At 37.5% G+C, this 20,557-nt stretch overlaps 1 pseudogene across 1 annotated transcript in view; it reads left to right on the forward strand.

The window, feature by feature from the left end:
- The first annotated feature begins 290 nt into the window (after positions 1-290).
- Positions 291-20,557, forward strand: part of LOC309655367 (nuclear cap-binding protein subunit 2 pseudogene) — a 388,523-nt pseudogene continuing 368,256 nt past the window's right edge. The window contains exon 1 of the transcript XR_014268827.1: positions 291-19,367. The product of XR_014268827.1 is annotated as a nuclear cap-binding protein subunit 2 pseudogene (transcript). The remainder of the gene's footprint in view (positions 19,368-20,557) is intronic.

Here is a 20,557-nt window from a genome sequence, read left to right on the forward strand (position 1 = left end):
ATTAATTCATTTATTTATTTATGGCTGTATTGGGTCTTCGTTTCTGCGCGAGGGCTTTCTCCAGTTGCGGCAAGTGGGGGCCGCTTCTTCATCGCAGTGCGCGGGCCTCTCACCATCGCGGCCTCTCTTGTTGCGGAGCACAGGCTCCAGACGCGCAGGCTCAGTAGCCGCGGCCCACGGGCCCAGTTGCTCCGCGGCATGTGGGATCCTCCCAGACCAGGGCTCGAACCCATGTCCCCTGCATTGGCAGGCAGACTCTCAACCACTGCGCCACCAGGGAAGCCCAAAGCTTATTCTTAATACAAGAACAATGTTTTATAAAGTCAGCACCTGGATAACAACTCTGTAGCCAGCTGAATGAATCTTTACAGAAATGATTCTTGAATTAAGAGTCTGTCAACAAATAAGAAATTATTTGCAGTTTCAGATCACAGGAAAAATATGTGTCAAGACATGAGTGACACAATAGCAAGTTAACAAGAGTTCGTGCACTATTTTAATGGGAAATATGATTAAGGATGAATCCTAAAAAACAGTTTCAGTACAGACAGACTCAAAAGCCAAACCAGTTTATGCCTAATCTGGGAAAGCATCCGTAAGACATGTTTCTGCGCTATAGAGCACCAGCCACTTCCTATCCCACAAGCGGCAGGACTTCATTTGCAGCAAATGCTTTATTTTTATTTTTTCAAAGGAATGAAGTTAAGGTCGAAATCAGTTATCTCAAGTCAAATATCTGCTTTCCAAGATGGTTACGTAATCATTATGCTTCTGTGTTTCCAGAGGAGACTGGACCCAAGGTGTCTGCCACTTGGCATTGAAATGAAGGGTCCCAGGGCGATTTTCCTGAGGTGCAGGTGTGCTCCAGTGCACGGGGCCCTGTCTCTGGAACCCAGCTCAATGTGTGAACAAAGAGAAAAATTAACTTGTCCTTTGTCCTCATGAGAGGAAACCTTGTGTCAGAAAATATCAGCCATATTTCCAAGCCGAAACTGACTAAACCTAAAGCTTGAATTGACAGAGGGTGTCCTACATTCTGCAATGTCTGAAGCTCCAGAGTCTCACTGCCACTGTAGATTCACAGGGGATGTGGGGAAGCCACGCATGTCTAAGAGGATACATCCTAAAGGATACATCACCAAAAATATCATAAGGACCTCATTAGAAGAGTGTGTCACCTGTAACACAGTCTATATGCCTGGGTCCCCCAAGGATTATGTCATAGAAATGTTCTGGTGACCCTCAAAGATTAGAGAAGCAATGCAGTGATTTATCTTAACCAGAGATATTTCCATATTCTCATGGAAAATTTGAATTAGATGACTATGGGGGGCAGTTAAAGACATTCAGAGTATTTATTGTATTTATTCTGAATACAACATTACAGAAATAAATATGTATTTTATGTTGTATCAACCATTCTTTGGATATGAGGGCAACACTATTTGGACTAAGCTGCAGGCAGGGTGTGAGGTATGGAAATTTAATTTAGAATCAAAGCAGGTTAGAGCTGGGAGAAACCTTAGGAACACTCGGGGCCAGTCATTTCCAAACCTCCAGGTGCTTAAGAATCATTTAGGGAACTTGGTGACAATGCAGAGATTCCAGTTCTGGGAGTCTGCTTTGGTTCTAAAGCAGTATAACACTCAAAACACTACTTTGTCCAACTACTGTGGTGCACAGTAGAGGAAGTTGGGAACCAGAGAGGGTAAGTGCCATGCTCAAGGACACACAGGAAAGTATTATCAGACATACTTCCCTCTTCTGGACAGAACACTTGAAGACTATCTGACATCCTAAGATAGTAGGAAACCAGCCACTCACTACTGTCCCTGACTGAATAGTCTGCATGATACCAAAGCGGCAATGGCTTTTGTGAGCAAAGCAAATTAGCTTCTGCCCTTAGTCGTGTGGGAAAAATGTGTGGGTAGCATTTTACTGCCCTTTCTGTCATAGGGACCCACTCATATATATATACACAGCATTCCCAGGGAATCAGGAATGTTGTATTCTAGAGCCCCCTTTGCAATAAGATTTTCTTAGGCAAGTCACCCTTCTCACTTTCACTTCATGCATTGATCAAGATGAAGCTGAGAGACCTCGGATTATGAGTTTTACCACAGGCAGAAATATCCAGCTTCCTTCTTCCGTTTTAGTCACTTAATTGTTGTGTGAATGATAGTAATTATACTAATAGTTAATAGTGAGTACTAAGTGCCAGACAGTATCCTAAGCATTTTTCACAATTTCTTGCACTTAATTCTTACAATAACTCACTGTTACTATATCCATTTTTCAGATGCAGAAACTGAGGTAAAAAGAAGTTGATTAACTTTCCTAAGGCTACGATACGTAATTAGTGAATTGTAGAGCTGGGAAGAAATCAGATAGAGGGGGAAAATAAGAAAAACAAGATATTATGATGACATAATATATTTAAATATTAGTCTTTTGTCAGCATTTTACTTTGCCCTTTGCCTTTCCCCCACATAAAACAGGGGGAATGTATGCTTATTGCCTCAGAAATGGACATGACAGACAAAGGAGTCTTTTTCTGGCTTTTATCTTTCAATCACTAAGACCTTTAGAGGAACTGAAATGAGTCACTACATAGATGATTTGGGAGAAAAAAAATAAAGAGTGAAGCTTACACACACACACACACACACACACACACACACCCTTGCACACCTACACAGGTGTCTGAGCTTGCAAGGGAGAAAAATGGAAAAGAAGCAATTGAAAGTATAGATATTGTAGTGCAGAGCGTGTATCTTGCTACCAAGACCTGAAAAGGTGGTAAAACTCTGCAAAGAGGTTCATGGAATCCAAAAGGAGAGGAGCTTGAGCTCATTTCCTGGGGGAGACCAGAGATAGACAGCCAGAACCCAGAACCCAGAGAAGAAATGGCCAGCACCCTAATGTCCAGGTAGAGTTTCCATGTTCCACCATGACACAGAAGCATCAGGATGTTTACCATCTTCCCAGGAGCAGCATCAAATACACAGAGAGATATGTCCTAAGGGAACACATCTGCCATGGACAAATGGCAGAAGACCAGATGGAGTAAATCTGCATGGACAGATGAAATTGAGAATTGTATGGACCCTTTGTAACACTTAAGCATTCTTACTTGGCTGTAACTTGGGAAAAATCAGGTAAAACCCTGTACTGGTTGAAATTGGGATTCTGTCACCCTGGCAGAATTTGGTTTCAAAATAGAAAATAACGTAATTTTATTTTATGCATACTTGAGTTTGTGAAATTATTTTTGTACCCAGTAATGTAGCAATAATTCCAACTTTTGAGAAGCAGCAACCAGCTTTGAGATGTGGTGTGGGTTTTTTTTTGCATTTGTGTACTTCTATCGTTTTGGTGAAGGGAAAATCTCTGTCATATATGCATAGAGAGAATTTTCAGAAATCTATTAATTACTAACAGTAACATTAACCATTAAATAATAACAGTTGCATCTGTAAGAATTAAAAATAGTTGGAAAACCTCCATATGAGCTCAAACAATAAGATGATGCTTCTGTTTCAAGTCATGGGTACTTAGACTTGAGTGACCTTAGCTTTTGAATTAGAAGGGGGTATTATAAGGAGATGGGAGGTGTACCTTGCCAACACCTTGATACTGGACTTTTAGCTTCCAGAACCAAGAGACAATAACTTTCCATTGTTTAAGCTACCAAGTCCTTGTTACAGCAGCCTTGGAAAAATTATACAGAAATGTAATCAACAAGAAAATTTTTTTTAAAAAGTTGATTGAACTGTCAGGAAGCTAGGGCTATCACACAGTGCATAACCTTTTCAATGCCTCAGTGCTTACCTCTTTAATGCTTAGTACAAACAAAAAGACATTCCTGGCCAGCCATATTCAAAGTTACTAGAACCTCTGGCCTCTTGTGTAGTAAGGACTCCAATACCCAATGCTGATTAAAAAAAAAAAAAAAAAGACTGAACTTGGAAAGATGTTGCTCTTTTCTTTAATCCTTAAGGGAAGATGATCTGATTCTTTATTCCTTATTTACTTCTAAAGAATCAACAAAGAACCACTGCTACAATTGTATGTATTCATGGTATCAATACAGATATTTACATAACACAAAGTTCAAAGCTCTGTACAAGTCTTTTATATCCTTTAAAAATCCCCCTTTCTATTTTAGAATAACAAACTAGACTCTTTTAAATCCAAGACAAAATTATGTGAACATTATACTTTATATTAAACCAATTAAACTTAACAAATAGTAGAGTTACTATCTAGTAATTTGAAGATGATCACCAAACTGAAACTCCCTATTTAAAATTATATAATATCTGGCTACAATTTTAAAAGAATTTCCTAATACTTAACTCTAACAACCCCTAAAAAATTACACTAATATCCTCCAGATAAGATTCAAATACTTGTTTTCTAGAAACTGACTGGAGTTGCATTCTATCCCATAGCCGAACCCTTTGGTGAAGAAATATCTTCTGGTTTACATTGTTTTCTTCTGATTGTCTACAAAAATTTGTGCTTCTCACTAATAAAGTAAAATTTCAAAGCACTCATTTTTTAGGGGAAAATGGATATATAGAAATTCTTGGAAAAAGTCCACATTGTACAAAAAATAAAGAGATGCCAGAATGAATTCTTTGCATTTGTACAGTATCTTGCACAGAGTAGGCATGGTCTATTTTAAAAGTTTATATAAAAGAAGAGTATTTTATTTCAAACTAAATTAGTTGGATGAGAACAGAAGGCTTTCTTCTTTGAGACTACCTCACATTTGGTTAGTATTTGACACATCCTTCCAAATACACTGTATCATTTGGTTTTGCAACAAACCTTATTAGAGTCGGCCAAATCTACAGAAAAAAGAAACGAGCTCAGAGAGATTATACAGTTGGTAAACTCACCTAGCTAGGAAGTAGCAAAGTTAGACTTCAGCTCAGGTTTCTAATTCCACATCCTGTGCCCTTCACTTTCCTTCCAGGCCATACGGAAGCCTATCTCTCACACCACATCTTTCAGGGTAGTTTGTCAACTGGGTTTACGTTACAATAAAATATAACTTTCCTGCATGATTCCTTGATCTTGAACTGTTGTAGCTAATCAAGGCCTATTTGTTACCAGAGTATAAACGGAGGCAAATAATATACTTTGATCTCTTTACACATAATCTATTTTCAAGCTTCAGTTCCTGTAGTATATACTTGCTAAATATCATTGAATATTAAAGGGGCAGGAAAGCATTTTACCCCATTTATTTTCTTGCTTAGCTAGGATGGCCAAGAAGAAGCAACTAAATTATAGTTGAATATATAGTAAGAAATGTTATCACCAGGAAATCGTCAGATGTGATGTTATCATTTTTGTAATTACAAAAGAAAGATCCATTCCACTGGAAGTTACCACAATATGGGGATAATTGCTATGCTACTACAGAATAGTTGTATGATATGGTTATTCTTTTCATACAAACTATAAATTATGTACTGAACACTGAACATAATATAATTTATAATGAAAAACAACATGGCTTAAAGTAGCTGCAAAATTCAAGTGGCGTTCTGTGGTTGTTGCAAAGTAATTACATAATTATTTAAGCCTCACAAGCTTAGAAATTACAAAGTGCTTATGAAATGCATCACCACAAGATGCTAAATGGAACTTAAAATAGTTACTAACCTAATTTGGGTAATGTTTTCTGTTGTGCTAAATGGCAATCCCATTATTATCTTTCTTGAGATAGCATCTAATATATTTCAACAAATGCTTCCCATTTGTCTTTATTCACAGAATCCTAGACTCTCAATGTTGGAAGAAAACCTTTAGACCAAGTTCTCTACCCAAACTATGAGCCTCTTCTACAGCATTCAAGACGATTTATTATTGCGCTTCTTGAATCAAAGCAGCCCAGAACACCAGAAATTAAAAATAAAGTCGGTGAATTGGTTGGGATTCTTTGGTTGCATATGACAGGTGACCAACTCACCCTAGCCTCAGGGAAAGAAGACATTTACAAGTTCAGGTACTTGAAAAGCCCAAGGTTACTGGCTTTGAGACTGGTTCGATCTAGGTGTTAAAATGATGTTCTAAGTATTCAATCTTCTTTCAAATATCTGCTTGAGTTTCTCTGTTGACTCTGTTCTCAGATAGGCTCTCCCTTTGTAAGTGGCAAGATGTCTGTCAAAAGATTCATGTACCGCCTACTGACTCAGTCATTCCAGTACAGAATTTCTCTTTCCCAGTAGTTCCAGGAAAGACCTGGAATGTTCTGATTGGGATGTTCTGTATCATATGCGTTTCTCTGAATCAATTACTGCATACAGTAGAACCAGAGCATCCCTAGAACCAGGAGGGTAGGGTCTTTCCCAAAGGAATACTGTGATCCTGTTAATGAAAGAAGAAAGAATGAATGCTGAGCAGAGAAACACAACAGATGTCCACGACAGCCGAGATTTATTACTCTTCCTCTAACAGAGATATTTCTCTTCTTCCTCTTTTATAGTGGGGGACCTCTGGGAGTTGAGTTCTGGTGAAAATAAAATGGATCCGGTCAACAAACTGGTCCAAGCTGGAAGCTGACATCCGTACTGTTGGCATTTACCACGAACACACCAGAAGGGTAATTACAAGTTTACAGAAGCTCTCCTTTTATTTTTTCATCCAAAATGCAGTTACTCTGGACACAATGTTCTTTAGCCTCAATCCACAGAGCACTGATTCACTAGAACCAATCTTTCAAAAGTACTTAAAATTTTCTTTTGTCTTCTTTTTTAAGTAGTAGCCATGCATGACTCAGGATCTCTGCAGACACCATTCATCGTCCACAGAACACTCTGGTGAACCACAAAGCACTGCTATAAGTGCTAATGATCTTATAATCACAGTGTAGGGAGACAGGAGCATCTTATGCTCATAAGGATGAAGGAGTAAATTGTGCGGGGCTAGAGAAGCTTGCCATGCTATTTCTCAGGTGTAGCAGGCATCTGTTATTCCTTCTGGCTGCCAAGCATCTAACCCTCGTTCCCAATGGGCAGTTATCCATCTTATGGGTTTTTGATGGGAGACGCAGACATCTGTCATCACTGAAGTCAAAAATGCCCCCAGCTCACTTTCCCAATCCCCCTTGCAGCTAGTATGTGGGCATGTGACCTAGCCTGTACCAATCAAATACATCTACTTTGGCCTTTGACTAGGGGACTAAAGATGCAAGTAAAGAAGCACTGAGACAAAGCTCCTCTGGCAGTGGAGGCCATTGCTATGAGATCAAGTTCTTGGTGCAACAGAGCAGCAGGTCCAGCAGCTGTGTTCAGTGTCTGAAGTCATTCATGTCCACAGCTTAAGTGCGTGTTTAGGACTCAACAACAGCACTTCCAGGGCCATCCTTCCTGGACCCATTTTGCAGTGTAAATTTGGTATTGTTCCTGACTGCAGTGCCTCTGAGCCTGGATTTCCAGCACTCCCAGAGCTTCTATGAGCTCCCCATTATCTTTTTTTTCTAAAATAAGCCAGAATCAGTATCTGCTGCTTGCATCCAAAAACCAAGGTTGATATAAAAGTTCTCGTCTTATGCAATCTAGAAAGATTTTCCAGCATAATGGTTAAGGGGATAGGCTGCAATCTTGTCTTTCACGTAATAATTCTTTGATTGTGCTTAAGATACATAACTATTCTCATTCATAATCATCTTTGTGAAATGGAGAGAATGGTATCTACTTCCTAAGATTTGCTGCAAAGCAAAGCACTCAGCATGTCTCCGGAACATAGTCAAGTCTCAATATGAGCTTTTAAAATTATGAAAGGATTCTTAGTGTGGTGACATGGCTTCTGAGTTATAAGAAGCATTTACTCGCATAGAGGGACGAAATGAGGGATTTATATTTAAAAACTAAAATTCTGTCACGAAGAACACTTAAGCATTTAAAACTTTTATAATTTTTAATCTATTTAACAGTAGTGGCCTCAATAAAGGGTGGGGGAAAGCCAAGTTTGGCGAAATGACTCACAGATTTTTCTAAGGCATCTATCTCCCTGTGCGGGGTGAGTGCTCTCCACTGGGTTAGCTTACAGTTTTGATCACTATAAAAATGTAAAAACATTTGTTGTGACGCCCATCATTTATACTTTAGCATGACTAGTGGGTCTGGTCAGACGTTGGTGTAAAGGTGTGGAACAGAAGGGGATGGCTTGTGAATCCTGAGAGGGAGTGGGAGCCTCACAGCTGAATTAGCATGAAAATAGTGTACAGAGGTGCCTGGGCCCCCCTAGACGGGAAGAGTGAATTTTCTGTCATACCTTCACTCTCCTAAAATTGGTGATTGACTCCTGTTTTGCTATGGAATTTTACCGAAACAGAAAACGTATGTGCTTATTTTCCTTTAAGACTATAATTAAGGCAGAAAATGCTCCCCCAACTCTTGCAGGCATACATCCCAAATACTCACAAAATTGTACCAGAAATTGGAGATGACAGCCATGGTAGAAGGATTGAGAAAGCAGAGGCAAGGAAAAAGCCCATGTTACTAAGTTAATAACCAGAAGAACATCTAAATAGGGGCAGTTCCCTTACAATACCACATACTATTTCTTAAACAGAGTGATTCTGTGGTTTGTAATCAAGTGTCTGAATTCTGAATTTATAGGCCCCAGGATGGTAAGTGTGGTTATATGGTATTTAGCAATTTTGTGTGGTGTTGTGCTAAATATGGAAAAGTCAGAAAAGTATTTCAGTGCTTTTCCTTTGAGTCTACTCTGAAAGTTGGGTTGAGTGATGGAAAAAAAAAATAGTCTGGTAAGGGGCAATGAGGTATATCTTCTTTGGAACTTTAATTTCATTTGAGGGACATATCTTTAGAATATGTCTAAATTAACTTCTTCCTTTTTAGCTCATGAAATTGCAATCATTTCTCAAAATCTTGAAGTACGTAATACATGGAGGAGAATTTCTGCTCAATATACCAAAAATTATGTCCTGATGGTTATAATCTGATCAAGGGTCAGAGATGAGGTGTCCTCGTCATCCCTGGAGGTTTTAAGCACAGGATGAAGGCTCACTAGCCAGGACTTTGGACTCTAAAAGCATTTCCTAAAGTGTCTGGGGGCCAGGACACACTGGAAAGGACTTGCAAGCTGAGTGTCTGGGGTTCAAGGGTTTGCTCTGCCACTCACTGATACGGAATTTGAAAAAAAATTCAGTGGCCTCTAACAGCCCTTCCAAACTTCTAAGGTTTGTCAAGGGTGGGATTATAGGTTTGATATAAAAGTAAAATATTCACACTTTCTGTACCTAATCCCACTCTTTCAGGATCTGTGGTGGTTTAGAAATCCAAAACCGATGATATTTTAAATTATCTTTTAACTCAGTTAAAAAAATCACACGTCATTCAATGTATTTCCTCCAGAGTCACACTTCATTTTTGGTCCCAAATCATATTAATGTACCCCAGTCTTCTACCACGTTCACCACAGTTGGTTCCAAAAGTCTTTTGACTATTGACTATTTTTTAAACTCAAATTCATCCTGAAAGTAAAAAGATTCATTACTATTGAGTATATTAAATGAATATACCTTAGGTTCTAAAAGCATTTCCAAATAAATGTTTTGGGTCAACATGGCAGAATAAGAAGAACACGAGCTTTAGTCTCAAACTGAATTTTGACCAGCAACTAGCTCTGCTACCAGCTGACCAAGCTGTTGCCCTTTGGGAAGAAGTTACTCAGTTTTCTCATCTATAAACTTAAGATAACAATGCTTACCACCTATGAATGCTCTAATGCTCTAAGATTAGAGATTATAAAGCAGTCATAGCAGGGTCCAGCACATGGTAGGCATTCAATAAATCATAACAAAACAGAAATGGCAATATGATTTTCCTAAATGTGCAGTTACCTAAGGTAACTACTCGAAGAAAAAAAATAGTTGTTTACGTGTGTAAGTTATGGTAAGTGTTTTAAAGAATCAGCTTTATGTCACTGTGGTTAAATTGATTGTGAACTGTTGAGACCTCCTTAGATGGATATTTCCTAAGAAAGCCCTCCATTTCTAGTTCATGTATTCATTCACTGATTCAACAACACCCTTAAACACATTCATCACTGCAATTTATTTGAAATGTCTGCAGGTAGTGAATTTCAGAGAGTGTTGCCATGTTAGTCTACCACCTCCTCTCCCACCAGAACTCCTGAGAACAACCGAAATGCTAGACAGGTATTCTTCCCATAGAGAGATACAAACCACCACAACATAAAACAGTGTTAAAGCTGTGCTTGTGATGTGATGGTGGCGACTACCCTTTCCCTTCCTCCAAAGTTCCTGGCCTTGACATAGTTCGTCACTTGTTCTGGGGATGGCAGAGAAGAAGGAAGTTCTTCCTCTGGAGGTTCTTTGCTTCTGTGGCTGCTGTCTCCCCTCTGTCATGTGTCCTTTGTTCCGGAGGACATCGAGGAGCTTCTGCCTGCCCTCAGCCTGGTGCCTGTCCATCTTTCCTGGATTATAGACAGAGCCTGCTCATTCCCCAGGGGAAGTGTCGTTCTATCACCATCCTCATGATCACCATGTTCCTTTGGTGTAGACCGTCAGTCCTGGTCTCACCTGTGCTCACTCTTCTTGGCCTCTCTGCCTGTCACCCCTCTCCATGGCACTTACCAAAGTCACATTACCCACTGGTTGAATATCTGCCATATTTCATGTCATAACTTTCTAAGTGATGTGAGTGAGTTATGCGCAAAAGTTTTGGAAAGCAAAAAAAGGTGAGAAAATAATTAGTTTGGCCTAGGGAGACGTAGGCAGATTCTACAAAGGAGCTAGGACTTGAAGATGGATAAGAACATAACAAAGAGAGGAGAAAATGGAATTGGGGGCAGAAGGAATAAAAAAAAAAATGGAACGCATAAAAATCCATAGGGTCAGGAAAGAATGTTCACTATGAGCAATGTGTTGAAAGTATGGTGAAGAATAACTGGAGATGAGACTGGGAAGGGAAGTTAGGGTCAAACCACAAGGAGCTAAACAGGCCAGTCTATGGAGTTCACATTTATACGCAGGCAATAGGAAGTCATCAAAAATATTGGACATGACAGTAACACGATAGAGCTGCACTTAGAGGATGAATGTTTTAGCACTGGGGCAAGTTAGAAAGAAGAGAATCTAGAGATAGGGCAATTAGTCAAGAGCTACTTGAGAAATCCAAGCCAGCAAGAATGAGAGCTTCAACTATGGGTGGCACGGGAAAAAGAGGAGGGGATTGAATCAAGAGACACTTCAAAGGAGAAAGTTACAGGATGAGATGACTAATTGAAACTGTGAAAATAGGTAGAAGAAGAAGTCAAAGAGGATTCTGAGATGACACTTTAAATTCCTGCATTCTCTCTATAGATAGATCTATATCTTATATATAAGATACCTCACATAAATATAGACGTAGGTATAGATAGATATAGGTATCTTCATCTTACTTTCTTTACCTGTACCCTTTGCTTAATCTAAACACCTGCATATAACATGCCATCGTGATGATGAAGCACTAACTATTTGCAGGATAAACTAGAAGAGCTTCTAGGAGCTCATCATTTTCTCACAGAAGCTGGGCATCTGGCATACGTTACAGGGAGGTTATGGAATTTTCTTCCCTGGAGGTCTTTTACAGCAAGCTAGATACCCATCTGTCCGTGAAGGCTTAGGTGTGGTCCTCTCTGAAGTCTGGGAGATGGCTGATTTGAGTTCTTGTGATCTTTTCCAGGTCTACAATTCTATTCTTCTACATCATTTTATGGCTTAACCCCAAGGTATATTATTCATTTGATAAAATAAATAATAAGATGAAATTTGAAATTTTTTATGGACACTGTCATAGAACATATTCTGGGAATTCTTAAAATTAACCTGTGAGTCCACTGAAAAAATTACGAATAATTTTATAGGTCAGGATTTCCCAAAGTGTGTTTGATGGAACTAGTGCTGTAATATTCTTGCTCCAAAAAATGAGAAAGGACAAAAATTCAGTGTACATTACTATATAAAAGCCCTGAGATTTCCTATAGGAAAAAAGCTTCAAAAATATTCACCTAGAACTTCTCAAATATTTTAGGAGAAAGAAAGAGACATACGCATCCACAACTATATATATGACTGTCTCTATCTATCTATCTATCTATCTATCTATCTATCTATCTATCTATCTAATCTACTTTTAAATTTCCTACAAAAATGGGGTTGTATAAAACACACTTTGGTAAATATTATTCTGACTTATTCTTCATATCATAAGAAAATCTGGGTTGGGTGTATCACCAATAACATCTAAGCTTGTCCAAGGATGGTCTTTGGTTAATCTGATAATTGAGTTATTTTAAAATTACAGTTTGCTTCTCTATAAAATGAAGATAATAGCACCCTCATAAGGTTGTTATGAGAATTAAATAAAATCAAATGTGTAAAGCACCTGGCACAGGGCCTGTACCTTGTAAGTTCTCCATAAATGTTAGCTTCCTACCCTTTGCATCTCCATTAAGTTTTGGTATCTAATACATCTGGCAATTAAAACCATTGGGTTCTGGTAAGCAATGGATATACCATCCTGTGTTAAACTAAAATGCAGAAGCTCAAGTGATTTTCCCTCAATAATCACAGCTATATGGAAATGTGTGTGTATGTGCATAAGAGCCACTTACAAAAATGAGAATATTTTTAATAAGTGGTGGGATCATGGGTGGTTTGTTTAATTTTTAAAAAAAAATTAATGGACTTCATTTTTTAGGACAGTTTTAGGTTCATAGGGAAGCTGAGAAGAAAGTACAGAGAGTCCCCACATACCCCCTTCCCCACGTACCCCCTTCCCCACATACCCCTTCCCCACATGCATGCAGCCTCCCTTACCATCAACATTCTACACATTGTGGTACAGTTGTTACAATCAATGAACCAACAGTGACACATCATTGTCAACCAAAGTCCATAGTTAACATTAGGCTTCACCCTTTGTGTTATACATTGTGTATGTTTTGAAAAACGTATAATGACATGTATCCACCCTTATAGTGTAATACAGAATAGTTTTGCTGTCTTAAAAATCTCCTGTGCTCCACCTATTCTTCCTTCTCTTCTCCCAAGTCCATGGCAACCACTGATCTTTCTACATAATATGGTATGTAGCCTTTTTAGATTGTCTTCTTTCACTTAGTAACATCCTAAACCCTCTTTAAAGACCTTCCAACTGATTAAGTCAAACCCACCTGGAATAATCTCCCTCTTCACTAACAAAAAGTCAGCTGATTAGGGACTTTAATTACATCTGCCTTAAATTTTTTTTTTAAACTGTCTTATTAGAATATCTTTTAAATGTAAGAAAACACTTTGAAAATTGACAAGCAGAAGAAACACACCAAAAAAAAAATAATGAGTATCATGAGTCAGGAACTCTGTACTGGAGTGGTCCAGCCATACTTTCTTCCCATTTCCCCAAACTGCTGAGTTCCACCTCCTGGCAGACAATTTCAAGTTGCCCTTCTCTTGTTCCCTCCTTGGCTGCTGTCCCTGGGCTTCTGCCTTTCTCTTTCAGGAGTTCAAACACCTTTTTTTTCCAGGGTTCTCTGAGATTCTGAGGACTGAACAGGTTGCAATCCATGAATGCAGAAAACCCAAGGGAGAACATAGAAATTGCTCCTATTTTTTTAGCAATACTATGTGCCAGGCACTGTACTAGGCACTCTGCATATATTATTTCATTTAATCTTCATATCAATGCTGTGAGATGTGTTTATATATCTCCATTTTAGAGCTGTGCAAACTGAGGCTGAGAGAGGTTAAATGAATTTCCTAATGGCACACAGGTAAGAATTAGCAGAACCAGGATTCAAATCCAGGATGGCCTGTTCCCAAACCCTTTATACTTAACACTCCTGTATGCTCAGAATGGTAACCCAAGTGCCATAGATCAGTGACTCCCAAATGTTAATCCTGCCCTTAATGATGAAGTTTACACTGGTGTGAGCCATCCAGATGGCTTCTTGTTGGGCAATAATATCCCAGGATTCCAGGTGTGAGAGTTGCCCAGGGAGAAGCTAGCTTCTGCCCTCTCCCTGAAGCACTCACTGGCTGCATCCTGGCCTACACTCCTGTCATAGGGTTTCCAGACTCACAAGGAAAAAAGTTTGTAGGCCCTACAGTTCTACTTCTTAGAACAAAACATGACTATTCTAAATTGAGCAGAATTGTACTGAGTTGGCTTCCAATTTTTGTATGTAATTTGACTTTTGATAAGAAAAAAAAGGAGCTAGAACAAAATTGTAATAAAAACCAAAGTGCTGCACCAAGATAGACATCAAGCTCTAGCTCAAGGCACACTGACAAACAGAGCTTAGAAAACTCCGCTACACGAATGTCACATAAAACAAAATTTTAGGCTATAATTTTCTGAATTTTGAATTTTTAAATATGGACCTTTAAAAAAATCAGCTCTCTCAAGGGATAATATGCATATACTAAAATTCACCAATTTTAACTTAGTTCAGAATTTTGGCAAATGTAAGCAGTCATGTAACCACCACTGCAATCAAGATATAGAATATTTCCATCACACCAAAAGTGCCCCCCACTTTGGCCCCTTTGCTTCTCAATGTCTACAAAAAACTTGCTGGGATTTTTGCTTGGGAATTCATTCACCCTATGGAAAATTTTGGGAACAATTCACATCTTCATTATACAGAGTTTGCTTATCTGTCTCTCCATTTATTTGTCTCCTTTCATTTCTTACAGTTATGTTTTGTAATTTTCAAGATACATGTTTTACACACCTTTTATTACATTTATCCACATCTAATGTTTTTCATGCTATTGTAAATGGTATTGCTTTTTAAATTTCAAGTTCAAGTGTTATGCAAATTGTTAGTGTATAAGTACAATTCATTTTTGTATATTGACCTTTTATTCTGTAACCTTGCCAATTTCACTTACTAGTACTCTTAGTTTTTTTTGAAGACATCTTGGGATTTTATACAAAAAAGTTCATTGTCATATACTAATCAAGAAAGTTTTACCTCCTCTTGAGAAAAACAAATATCATATATTAATGCATATATGTGGAATCTAAAAAAATGGTATAGATTATCTTATTTTCAAAGCAGAAACAGAGACACAGACGTAGAGAACAAATGTATGGATACCAAGGGGGAGGGGGGGTGGGATGAACTGGGAGATGGGGATTGACATATAAACACTATTGATACTATATATAAAATAGATAACTAATGAGAATCTACTGTATAGCACAGGGAACTCTACTCAGTGCTCTGCAGTGACTTAAATGGGAAGGAAATCCAAAAAAGAGGGGATATGTGTATACGTATAGCTGATTCACTTTGCTGTACAGTAGAAACTAACACAACATTGTAAAGCAACTATACTCCAATAAAAAATTAAAAAAATAAATAAATGCAATGTGGGATCCTAGATAGGACTGTAGAACAGAGAAAGGACATTTGTGGAAAAACTGGGAAAATCATATAAGGTCTGTAGCTCAGTTAACAGTATTGTACCCATGTTAATTTCATGGTGTTGCTAATTAAATGTACTATGGCCTTGTAAGGTGTTAACATCAGGGGAAGTTGGGTGAAGAGTATACATGAACTCTCTGTACTGTTTTTACTATTTTTCCGTAAGTCTAATGTTAGTTTACAGTAAAAAATTAACCCTCACCCCCGCCAAAAAAAGAGAAGGTTTTACCTCTTCTTTTTCAGTCTGTGTACCTTTCATTGGTCAAGATATATTATCCTTTTTATATTTCTGGATTCAAATTATTAATTGTTTGCTAAAGATTTTTGCATCTATATTCATAAAGGATAAAGATCTGTAATTTTCTAGCGATATCTTTCCATTGTTGTGGTAACAAGTTAATGATAGCTTCCTAAAATGAGTTGGAAAACATTCCCTCCTCTTTTGTTTCCTGGAAGAGTTTATGTAGGATTGGTATTATTTCTTCCTTAAAAGCCTGGTATAATTTATCAATGAAGTTATCTGGGCCTAGGATTTTCTTTTGGGGGGATATTTTAACTCTAATTTCAATTTTTAAAAATAGATGAAGGACTATTTAGCTCATCTATTCTATTTCGAGTAAGCTTTGGTACTTTGTGTCTTTCAAAATATGTCATCCATTGCCTCAAATTGATGAATATGTTGGCATACAGTTCTTCATTATATTGCCTTACATTTCTTCTAACATCTGTAGGCTCTGTAGTAATAGTCCCTTTTTTATTCCTGATAGTGATAATTTGTGTCTCCTTTTTTTCCTAATCAGCCTGTTCAGAGTTTTCAATCAATATTATGGATTTTCTCAAATAACCAGCATTTGGGTTTATTGATTTTTCTCTATTGCTTTGGTAGTTTCTTTTTTTTTTTTTTTTAATTTTTATTTATTTATTTTTGGCTGTGTGGGGTCTTCGTTTCTGTGCGAGGGCTTTCTCCAGCTGCGGCAAGCGGGGGCCACTCTTCATCGCTGTGCGCGGACCTCTCACTATTGTGGCCTCTCCCGCTGTGGAGCACAGGCTCCAGACGCGCAGGCTCAGCAATTGTGGCTCACGGGCCCAGTTGCTCCGCGGCATGTGGGATCTTCCCAGACCAGGGCTCGAACCCATGTCCCCTGCATTGGCAGGCAGACTCAACCACTGCGCCACCAGGGAAGCCCGGTAGTTTCATTTTTTTAATGATGTTTCATTGTTTTTTGTAATTGTCTTTATTTTTACTTCCTTCTACTTAATTACTGATGCTCTCCTTTTTATAATTTCTTCAAGTAGAAATTTTGATCATTGATTTGATAACTTTTTCTCTGTAAAAATATAATTATTTAATGCTATATATTTTTCTTTAAGTATACTACTTTAGATCAGTCTCACAACTTGATGTGTTGTGTATTCTTTTTAATTCATATCAAATTATTAATCTCCCTTGTGATGTACTCCTTGAGCCATGAGTTATTTAGATAAGTGCCATTTGATTTCTATTTATGGATTTTCCACAAATATTTTTCAAAATTGATTTCTAGTTTGATGTCACTGTTGTCAGAGAAAATACTCTGCAAATATTTAAATCCTTTTAAGTTTTTAAAAACCTGTTTTGTAGCCCAGAATATTGTCTATCTGTGAATGTTTCATGTACACTTGATGAAATTATAGTATGCTGTTGTTGGGAGGAGTGTTGTATAAATGAAAATTAGGTTAAGTTGGTGTATTAGTCAGTTGGGGCTGCTATAACAAAAATACCATAGGCCGGATAGCTTAAGCAATAAACATTTATTTCTCACAGTTCTGGAGGCTGGGGAGTCCAACGTCAGCAAATCCAGTGTCTGGTGAGGACTCTCTTCCTGGTTTGCAGGTGGTCGGCCACCTTCTCACTGTATCCTCACATTATGGAGAGCTGGTAGCGAGAGAAAGCTACTTTATCCTCAGTAATACTTCTTTGTCCTGATAATACTCTTTGTTCTGAAGTTTGCTTTGTCTGCTACTAATATAGTTATCCCAGCTTCCTTTCAATTAGTGTTTTATGTTACGTATTTTGCAACTTTTTACTTTGAGCCTATCTATGTCTTTATAGTTAAAGTGGGATTCTTATGGAGAGCATACAGTTATACGTTGCTTGTATATCTAATCTGACACTCTCTGCCTTTTGATTGGAATATTTTTAAAAATTTAAGTTTAGTGTACTTATCAACAAGCTTGGGTTTAATATTACTACCTTGCTATAGATTTTCCACTTATTCTCTCTGGTATTTTTCTTTTTTGTACTCTTCTCCTTCCCTCTTCTGCATTGACTATTTATTATAAAATCATTTTCTCTCCACTATTTGTTAACTTTGCTTAACAAATAGGGAGAAAAAAGCATCTTTATTTTGCTTTATTATTATCATTATCATATGGTAATAAGATAGTGATAATAACTAATATATTATATTATATATAATATATTATTATTATTTATTATATTATTAATATTATATATATATTATTGTTATTACTATTGGTTGCTCAAGACCAGGGGATGGCAAACTTTTTCTGTAAAGCATTGGATATTAAATATTTTAAGTTTCTGTTGCAATCACTCAGATTTGCCACTGTAGTTGAAAGGCATTCATGGACATCATGTAAAAGAATGGATATGGCTATGTTCCAATAAAACTTTAACTACAAACACAGGTGGCAGGCCAGATTTGATTCACAGGCTGTCATTTGCCAACCCCTACTGTAAGTTTCACAATATATATCTTTAACTATCACAGTCTAAAACATTAATAGCATACTAGTTTTAGTACAACAATTTTACAAAATTATACTTTCACTTCATACCTCCAAAACATGGTCCTATTCTTATCATATATTTTAAATTTAATGTCATGGTCCCCATGATACCTTGTTATTATTTTGCTTCAAACTTTAAGTTAGCTTTCAAAGAGATTAAAAATGAGAGAAAAAAAATAAAAATGAGGTGAAAAACACCTTTTTAAAATTTATCCACATATTTCCATTTCTTTCCTTCTTTATTGTCTAAATCCAAATTTCTATTTGTTATCATTTTACTTCTGTTTGGAGAATTTCTTTTAATATTTTTAAAAGTGCAGTTCTGCAAATGGTTAATTCCACTTTTGTTAGGCTGAAAAAGTATTTCTCCTAAATTTTTGAAAGACTCTTCTGCTGGGTACAGAAGTCTTGGTAGACAATTTGTTTTTTAGCACTTTACAGATATTATTCCATTGTATTTGAGCCTTCATTGTTTAGGATGAGAAGTCCATTAACATTCTTTTTCCCCGTTGATACATATGTCTTTTTTCTCTAGCTACTTTTTTTTTTTAAACATATTTATTGGAGTATAGTTGCTTTAAAATGTTGTGTTAGTTTCTGCTGTATAACAAAGTGAATCAGCTATACGCATACATATATCCCCATATGCCCTCCCTCTTGTGTCTCCCTCCCACCCTCCCTATCCCCTCCTCTAGGTGGTCACAAAGCACAGAGCTGATCTCCCCGTGTGATGCAGCTGCTTCCCACTAGCTATCTATTTTACATTTGGTAGTGTATATATGTCAGTGCTACTCTATCAGTTTGTCCCAGCTTACCCTTCCCCCTCCACATGTCCTCAAGTCCATTTGCTACATCTGTGTCTTTATTCCTGTCCTGCCCCTATGTTCATCAGAACCTTTTTTTTTTTTTTAGATTCCATAAATGTGTTAGCATACGGTATTTGTTTTTCTCTTTCTGACTTAACTTCACTCTGTATGACAGATTCTAGGTCCATCCACCTCACGACAAATAACTCAATTTCATTTCATTTTATGGCTGAGTAATATTCCATTGTATATATGTGCCACATCTTCTTTATCCATTCATCTGTCAGTGTACACTTAGGTTGCTTCCATGTCCTGGCTATTGTAAATAGTGCTGCAGTGAACACTGTGGTACATGACTATTTTTGAATTATGGTTTTCTTAGGGTATATGCCCAGTAGTGGGATTGCTGGGTCGTATGGTAGTTCTATTTTTAGTTTTTAAGGAACCTCCATACTGTTCTCCATAGTAGCTGTATCAATTTACATTCCCTCCAACAGTGCACGAGGGTTCCCTTTTCTCTACACCCTCTCCAGCATTTGTTTGTAGACTTTTTGATGATGACCATTCTGACAGGTGTGAGGTGATACCTCATTGTAGTTTTGATTTACATTTCTCTAATGATTAGTGATGTTGAGCATCTTTTCATGTGTTTGTTGGCAAACTGTATATCTTCTTTGGAAAAATGTCTCTTTAGGACTTCTGACCATTTTTGGATTGGGTGGTTTGTTTATTTGATATTGAGCTGCATGAGCTGCTTGTATATTTTGGAGATTAATCTTTTGTCAATTGCTTCGTTTGCAAATATTTTCTCCCATTCTGAGGGTTGTCTTTTCATCTTGTTTATGGTTTCCTTTGCTGTGCAAAAGCTTTTAAGTTTCATTAGGTCCCATCTGTTTTATTTTTGTTTTTATTTCCATTTCTCTAGGAGGTGGGTCAGAAAGGATCCTGCTGTGATTTATGTCAAAGAGTGTTCTTCCTATGTTTTCCTCTAAGAGTTTTATACTGTCTGGCCTTACATTTAGGACTTTAACCATTTTGAGTTTATTTTGGTGTATGGCGTTAGAAAGTGTTCTAATTTCTTTCTTTTACATATAGCTGTCCTGTTTTCCCAGCACCACTTATTGAAGAGGCTGTCTTTTCTCAATTGTATATTCTTGCCTCCTTTATCAAAGATAAGGTGAACATATGTGTGTGGGTTTATCTCTGAGCTTTCTATCCTGTTCCATTGATCTATAGTTCTGTTTTTGTGCCAGTATCATACTGTCTTGATTACTGTAGCTTTGTAGTATATTCTGAAGTTAGGGAGTTTGATTCCTCCAGCTCCGTTTTTCTTTCTCAAGATTGCTTTGGCAATTCGGGGTCTTTTGTGTTTCCATACAAATTGTGAAATTTTTTGTTCTAGTTCTGTGAAAAATGCCATTGGTAGTTTGATAGGGATTGCATTGAATCTGTAGATTGCTTTGGGTAGTATA

The sequence above is a fragment of the Balaenoptera physalus genome (assembly GCF_965194825.1).
Source record: "Balaenoptera physalus genome assembly, chromosome: 2".
Classification (NCBI taxonomy): Eukaryota; Metazoa; Chordata; class Mammalia; order Artiodactyla; family Balaenopteridae; genus Balaenoptera; species Balaenoptera physalus.